Raw genomic sequence first — 9,225 nt, forward strand, 5'->3', positions numbered from 1 at the left:
ATTATGAAGGATTTTATTCCAAATAAAGATTGGGGGAAGAAAGAGTGATGTGTGGGGGTAGGGAAAAAAACAAAGAACAAACAGGGGGGCCTAAAAGAGTGAAGGAAAAAAAAAAAAGGAAAGGAGTTTGCGTAGAAGACGGGACCTTTAGCGATTTGGATAATTTGTAGTTGAAACTGACTCGGCGCAAGAGTGAAGCAGCAATAACCATCCTCTTTCTCACGCCTACACCATGTCCTGTCTTTGGATTATTTTTTCTAGCTTTGTCTCAGCTGTTCGCTTCGTGCTCTTTGACCCTTTGTCCCAATACCCAACACAACTAGTTTCCTAACACTGTAGCTAGACATGGAGTCACTGTTCCAAGTTACAAAGATTATAGCCTAGGTACTTTCTGTTTTATTGATGCCCTACAAGAGGATTTATTAATGAATTTTTTCCCTATATGTGACAGTTAATAGGCTTGTGTTATGTGTTCATGGGATTTTAAACTCTGAAAATAAAATTTAAATAAATATAAAAAATTCCCTTTTTTTTTTTATAGTTTTTATATTTAAACCTAAACTCGTATAGTTTTAAACTTTAAAAATAAATATTAAATAAACTTAAAATCTCAAAAAAGCAAAAGCACAAGAAAGGAAGAAATGAGAAAACTTTTTAGAGAAACAAAATACTTTGTATTTTTCAACATTTAAGATGGTATGAGATTGGGCTTAAGTTCCGAAACAAAAAAATTGAGCTACACAAAGGGATGGACCCCATGACTTCACAAGTTCAGCCTCCTTTTCACAATACTTTGGGGATTTTTCTTTCTTGGTAAATAATTTATAGATTTCCTTTGCTACTTGACTGATTGCAGCTTTTGTAAAAGGAGGTTGGAGTTGCCTGGTTGAGGGGATTCCACTAATGTCCCTCATGATCTGCCGCTAATGGCATTGGCATATGGAGCTAGGAAAATGCTCGACCTAGAGATTCCATGAAATAGGCAGTTAATTATTATTTTCCATGACAAAATTACTAATTGTATTGCATAGTTAGAGATTGATATCGGATCCGTGAGTATGAATTTAAACACCCCCCTTTTGAAAACTTTGGCTTCAATATTCTTAATAAATTTGAAATTAAATATAAATTTAGATTGCCACTTGACTTCAACGTGAACATAACAAGGGATGAACAAAGCCAGTTGTCATTAGGAGTTTGCAGCGGTCAGTTGCAATTGAGCAACCGACCGCAGCCGTCAATTGTTGCAACTCACGGTTTGGCTCGACGGGTTGCAACGATCGGCCTCGTTGGTCGATCGGTTCGGTCATCAGAGGGGATGAACTGATCAAGAAACTGATCAATTAAAATTATTGGTAATATGCTAGAATTAATGTTAAGAATTATGTTTGGAAATTTTGTTGAGAATTATTGTTTGGATTTTCAATTAAAATGATTGGCAATATGCTAGAATTAAACATTAAGAATTATGTTTGGGAATTATGTTGAGAATTATTGTTTGGATTTTCAATTAAAATGATTAGCAATATGCTAGAATTAAACATTAAGAATTATGTTTGGGAATTAGGTTGAGAATTATTGTTTGGATTTTCAATTAAAATGATTGGTAATATGCTAGAATTAACATTATATTTAGGAATTAATGTTTAGAATTATTGTTTGAATTTTCAATTAAAATAATTGGCAATATGTTAGAATTAAACATTAAGAATTATGTTTGAGAATTAATGTTTAGAATTATTATTTGGATTTTCAATTACAATGATTGGCAATATGCTAGAATTAATGATTGGAATTAATATTTGGGTTTTTTTTTTTTTTGTAGATGTCAACTAATGAGGAAACAAATTTGGCAACTAGTGAGACACCAATATCAACATCAACATCAACACCATCAACATTTACATCCCATGTTACTGCTAGTTCTATTGAAGCCAACAAAACATGTGAGGTTGTACGCAAAATGTGGAAGTAAAGGGAACCACCTCAATCTACATCGGTTGTGCGAGATCACTTCACTAAATGTGTTGATTAGAAAGATAATAAGACGACTAAATGTTCTCATTGTGGTAAAGAATTTTTGTTGATATAAAAAAATGGAACATCTTCATTGAATAATCATATTAAAGTTTGTTCGAAGTTGAAATTGGTTCATGATAGTGAAGAGAACAAGTAAATGGAATTAGTTTTTAGTTCGAGAGGAGATGAGCTAGGTAGTTGGAAGTTTGATCAAGAGACAATTAGGAGAAGTTTAGTTGAGATGATCATTTTGGATAAATTGCCTTTTAAGTTTGTGGAAAGTCAAGGATATAGGAAACAGATAAACAAAGTATGTCATAGATTTCGTATACCGTCACAATGGATTGTTGCTAGGGATTGTTATAAAATTTATATTAATAAAAAAAACTCAGATGAGAAGATTGTTAAGATCATGTCCTAGTAGAATGCGTCTCACCACTGACACATGGACTTCAATACAAAGAATTAATTATATGCGTTTAACTGTCCATTTTATTGATAATGATTGGAAGTTGTAAAAAAAGATTTTGAACTTTTGTCCCATTACTAGTCAAAAAGATGAGTCCATTGGTCAAGCAATTAGTAAATGTTTGCTTGATTAGGGGATCCAAAAGATTTTTCTATCACTGTTGATAATTCTAGTTTAAATGATGTTGCAATAGGACATTTGAAGAAAATAATTTAATGTTGCTAGAACTAGTATTTTAGGAGGTAGATTTTTTCATGTGAGATGCATTGCTCATATTGTAATCTTATGGTGTTTGATAGATTGAAGGATATCAATAACTCAATAGCTCGTGTTAGAGATGCAATGAGATATGTTAGACAATCCCTTGCTAGATTAGCCAAGTTTAAGGAGTGTGCTACTAGTGCGGTAGTTGAGAGCAAGTGTTTATTGTGTTTGGATGTGAGCACTAGATGGAATTCTATTTTTTTGATGTAAGGTACAACTTTGAAATTTCAAAGGGCTTTTGCATCATTTGAGTTGTGTAAAAATAGCTACATACATGAGCTAATAAGGTTGGGAGATAACGTGCTCGATGATAGAGATTGAGCAAATATGATGAGGATTTCTCATTTCTTGAGAGAATTTTATAATTTGACCTTGAGTGTTTTAGGCACATCTTAATAACTGCTAATTCTTTACTAGATTCCATTTTTGATGTGTATACCACTTTGATTGAATGGCAAAATGGTGCTGATGTTGATTTATGGTCTATGCCAATTAAAATGAAAGAGAAATTTGACAAGTATTGGGGGAATGAGGACAAAATGAATTTAGCGTTGTTCATTGCCATTATACTTGATCTGAGGAAAAAGCTTTCTTATGTTGAATTCACTTTGCTAGAAATGTATCCTCCCACACAAGCTTCAATGATGTTTTTTTGGGTGACACAAACAATGGATGAGTTGTTTGTTGTTATAGAAATATGTCACAACCTCTATCTCATGTTGGTTAAAGAGGTTAAGAGTGTCCAACACCCATCAGACAAGGCACTAGTGATATTTGTAGTGATAGCGTTGCTTCAATTTTGATTGGCAATGACATAAAATGTACTAAAAAAAGATTGGATAGGTTCAAGAAGCACCGGTTAAACACTAGGCCAAAAGAGCTGAAAACGGAATTGGAGAAATATTTATTTGAGCCTGTGGATGATGAGGGTTTCAATGATGATGAGTTTGATGTTCTCATGTGGTGGAAACTCAATCAATTTAGGTTTTCTATGCTTGTCGCTATTGCTCGTGATGTTTTGATTGTTCCCATATCAACAGTTGCTTCAGAGTTCACTTTTAGTACTAGTGGACTTTTGCTTGATGCATATAAGAGTTCTTTGACTCCTAAGGTAGTGCAAGCACTTATTTGTGCTCAAGATTAGTTACATGGATTGGCATGTGGTGATTCGGATTTGATTAAGGATGATTTGGACGAGCTCGACAAACTTGATTCTGGTAATTATTTTATAATTTTATTTGTAATTTAATTTATTAGATTTGTCAAAGATCAATTTACCATATTTGTTATTTTATTTTTAGTTTTGTCTAATATTGCATTGGAGACAATAGCTGAGTTTGAGCCTGAGTCAGACTAATGTGTTATTTCCATTAGCTATTTGCACTTTTCAAGTAATGTTATCATTAGGTACTATGCAATATTTACATTAGAATTATAATTCATTTAGGTTATCTTACCACAATAATATACACTATTTATATATTTGTTTTTAACCTTTTTAGAAGCATGTTTTGCAAAATTGTTGAATTGGAGTTGGAGGTCCATCTTTTAAAATTTAGTGATTTATGTTATGAAACTTTGAGTTATGTAACTTCTAATCCAAAATTAAAGTCATAAAGGATATCTCTTCTTTGTTTATTTATTGTATGATGATTAATGATGATTTCTTTGTGATCATATTTAATTAATTGGCTTAAACTTATAAAACTTTTGAAACTAATGTTTATTTATTATATAAAGATTAATGTTTATTTATTGAATGAAGATTAATATTATTAACCATTTGAAAGAAATAAATAGGTCCAAAGGATTACATATAAATAAATGGACCCAGAGTGGCAATTTACAAGGGGTTTTGTAAAAAAGCTTAAGTCAAACAAAAAAAAAATGCCATTTACAAAGGGTAACACAAAAAAAAGCTCAAGTCAGCCCATTTCAAAAACTAACTTAAGATCGACTGAACTAAGGTCAGTTTTAACCAACCGAAACTAAGTTCTTGCATGGTTTGGTTAGGTTGGTTTATAGAACAAATTTCTTAGTCGATTTTTATCAAAACCGAATCAAAAACTGACTAAACCGAACCAAGCTCATCCCTAGTTGTCTCGTAGTTTTTACTAGTTTTACAAATTTGTATTTCTAATTAATTGATGTTTTGCATAATATTTACATCATTTTGCTCAAAAATCAAATATTGAGGACATATAGTTAATAAATGAAATCACTTGGGTTAAGGTTTTGACTAAAGAGATCTTGATATTGAGCTATAATATCTTCTCTTATTAACAAGGAAAAAAAGAAAACCAAAAATAATTTCCCATCTATTCTATTAGTTTTTCTTTTTAAATTTTTTAATATATATATGAAATCAAAGATTGCATGTAAGATTTTTAAAAGGGTATTTTTTAAAGTTTTTCTTTCAGTAAATGTCAATAGCACGTGGTTTCCCCCCATTGGTCTTAGTTGCCCACTTACCTCTTCAGTGGAGAGTCTTGAAAGTACTTTTGATATGGAGATTGTTTGCCTAAGCTTGCTAATGTTACAACTAATACAAGCTTGATTAGTACACGTGGACAAAACTTTCATATCTTGTTTCCTTTTGCTTCGTTGTACTGGTTGTTTTGATGCACCTTTGTTTAAGCTTTTTTTTTTTATGCTGGAAATTCTCGCAGGGCCCAGCTACCCTGTAATCGTTTTATTAAGAATCGAAAAAATTAAGTACAATGGGGAGGGGGACATAAACCGAACTTCCAAAGTTACATGAGTTCGAGAAAGATAAAAAAAGGTACTTGAAATGGAAAATTTCATTTTATGTGCATATTTTTGAATGCTATCATAAAATTGAAACTTTTCCATATTACAAAAATCTACGTAATAAAAATAACAGAAATAAATTAGGAGTACTACTCCTTTACATTTATTTAAAATGAACATATGGAAAATTCATTTTATCTAATTTAATTATACCTCTGAGCTGACCTTCTGCTTGTGAAAATACCTGTAGGTTATAGTGCGTATGCCCCTGATTTAAGATATGATCTGCAGCCTGGATCCCTTCTTTATGGATGTGTGAAATACGAAAAGACATACCACTCAAGCATCTATGGATGAAAGCTAGCAAATACTGAGTCTTGGAAGAACCCTGATGGCCCTCTTGTATCATTTGTACCACAACTTTTACATCCATTTCTATCCAAAGTCTAGTAACATTATACTCAATGCATAAAAGCAAACCCCTTATGTAGTGCCATTAACTCTGCCTGTAATGAATTATAAGGTTCACAATTTTCAGAAAATCCAAAAATCATGGTACTTGTATGATCCCAAAGAAGTCCTCCTCCAGCAGCATTCTGAAAATTATCCTTGGAACTACTATTAACATTTAACTTAAACTCACCTGCTAATGGTTTGTGCCAAGAAAATATTTTTGGTGGATGTGGTGATGCTTGTTGAAATATTAGACCCCATGCTTGAGCAATCTGTAAATCACCCTTTCATTGCCAACGATGGAATTGCCTCTCCTGGAATAGTTGCTGGATGAGTTTTAAAACTCTCCACACCACTCTATTGGAATACATACCAAGGTTCCTATGCTTCGCATCATTTTGTTCAACCCATAGAAACCAAAAAATAAATAAAGGCATTAACGTGCGGATGTGCCTTTTTTTCGTATAATTACCAAAGTACAACCATGCCCATATAATCTGATAAACATTCTGGGGGTGAGTAATGTAGCTTTGGAAGAATTTTGCAAAATAATTCCAAACTTGTGTAGCTACAGGACCTTCCCACATGACATGCAAGAGAGACTCCTCTGAGTTGCAATGTTGGCATTTAGAAGCCAACTGAAAACCCTTGGTTTTCAACCTCAAATTGACTGGAATCCAATCTTGTAACAACCTCCATAGAAAGAAAGAAGTGGTAAGAGGAGTGCTTTTATGCCAAATTAAATTGAACACAGGATTTACTAACTGTTGTTGTCGAATTATCTCCCAAGCAGACTTAGTAGTGAATTGCCCATCCAAAGTAGGTGCCCAATATGCCATATCTATATTGGATGGATCTATCGAGATTTTTAGGATTTTCACCACAACCTCTTCCGGCAACACATTATTCAACTTACCCACATCCCATGTGCCATTATCATAGAAGTAGCAGACTCTTGTCATAGATGATGCAAATGATAGAAAACGATTAACTAGGGGTGCTTCACCCATCCAACAATCATGCCAAAAAAATAACTAACCCTTACCAATCCGCCACCTAATGTGTTGTTTTGTAACCGGGTAGCTAGCTAACGTCCGTTTCCATGTCTGTGAATCATGAAGCTTCTGTTGCTTCATATGTTAATCATGCACCTTTGTTTAAGCTTGATATGTTATGCTGTTTTACAAGTGTTAATCGTGCACTCATTGTATTTATGGATATTAACTTCTTTTTTTAATATCATAAAAGCTCTGCTTTGCTTGTTTTAGTTTTGTACATTGGTAAAACTATGATCTTTATTGTTTTTCTTTCAGCCATAACATGGTAACAAAGAATTTATGTTATGGTACCAGTAAAAGAAGCATTTGACACACTTCCAGAAGAATTCCAAAGGTCAAATAATACAAGGCAGTTGTAAGTATTTAACCTCATGAAGGAGTTTAAAATTCTCCGAATGAAAGATTTTGAGATAGTAAAAGATTACATAAATAAAGTAACCAAAATTGTAAACCAAGCAAGGTTGCTGGGACAAAAGAGTACTAGAGATTCAAGTTGTGCAATAGGTGCTTGTTTCTTTACCATAGAGGTTTGAAACCACAATTTCCTAACTAGAAGTGTCAAAAAACCTAGCTAAGCTCACTTTAAATGATGTTATCAATGCACTTTAAGCTACAGATCAGAGAAGAGCTATGAGGTTAAGTAGCAGTTTTAAAAGTGCAATGACAACAAGGCATAAAGCCAAGACAGTTGGTGACTTAAAGTAGAGAAAGATGTCATCTGATCAGAAAGAAAAAGAACAAAAAAGCTTTCAAGGGAGTAAGCCTCAAAATAGGGGCGATAAATTCCACCATGCAGCTTTTGTAATAAAAGAAATTATGTAGAAGTAAATTGCTGGTTCAAACTAAATGTTAAATGCAGGATTTGTAATCAGCAAAGGCAAATAGATAGGATATGCAAGAACAAGTCACAATTACAAGAAAATAATCCTTAGACAATAACACAGGAAGCTGACAAGGCAATGGTAACAGAAAATGTACTTTTTATGACTTTAACAAAGTCAATTTTTGAGATTTAAGGTCAATGGTTCCTTGATAGTGCATGCAGTAACCATACGATTCCTAAAGCTAAAATGTTTGCTTACTTTAATACTAATCACTACTCCATTGTGGAAATTGGTAATGGAGTCTTGTTAAAGGTAGTTGGGAAAGGTATTATGGCCATGAAAACTTCATCAAGTTCTAGGTATGTGCTTAAGGTCTTACTAGTTCCAGAAATTTCTCAAAATCTTTTATATGTTGGTCAGTTAGTAAATGATAACTATACTTTATTGTTTAAAAATCGTTCATGCACTATATATAGCCCTACTAGTGAATGTTTAATTACAGTGGCTATGAAAAAGAAATGATTTCTTATTGATTCGAATAATATTTGTTTGACTGCATTTGAAGATTCATCTTGTTAAATATCATTGTGGCAAAAAAGGCCAGGCCACTACTATTACAAGTTACTTCTACAGGCCAACTCTTCTAGTATGCTAGAAACTTTACCAAAGCTGAATTAAGCAAGACTTGTGTGCAGTACATGAGTTAAACAAAAAACCTTTCCCTTATCCAAGCATGAATAGAGTAGTTAATAAACTTGATCTTGTATATACAAATGTTGTAAGGCCAATAAGTGAACCATTTTTAAATGGAAGTAAATATTTCTTGCTTTTTATCGAAGAACTGACCAAAATGTGTTGGATTTATTTTCTTGTATAGAAATTTGAAGTTTTCAATAACTTTTAGAAATTTAAAACAAGTGTAGAGCTGCAAACAAGGAAAAAAGGTAAAGCATTGAGATATGATAATGGCGGGGAATATACAACAACGGAGTTTACTCAGTTTCTTCAAAATCATGGCATTGATCACCAACTAATTGCTTTCTATACTCCACATCAGAATGGAGTAACTAAAAGAAAGAATTGCATAGCGATTAAGATGATAAGGTGTCTGCTATTTGAGAAAAGACTCCCTAAATCTTTCTGTGCAAAAACTACCAACATAGCTATTTATCTGTTAAATCTTTGCACTTATGCCTTAAACAATCTAACTCCTTGTGAGGCTTGGTTTGGGAAGAAACCTTCAATTGAGCATCTCAGAACATTTGGATGCATCTGTTATCAACATGTACCAACTGAACTCAGAGATAAGTTGCAGCCAAAGGCAGTGAAAGGTATACTTGTAAGCTATAGTTCAAACTCTAAAGCTTACAAAATATACCAAATTGAT

Source organism: Theobroma cacao, chromosome 10, assembly GCF_053813885.1.
Source record: "Theobroma cacao isolate CCN51 chromosome 10, ASM5381388v1, whole genome shotgun sequence".
Classification (NCBI taxonomy): domain Eukaryota; kingdom Viridiplantae; phylum Streptophyta; class Magnoliopsida; order Malvales; family Malvaceae; genus Theobroma; species Theobroma cacao.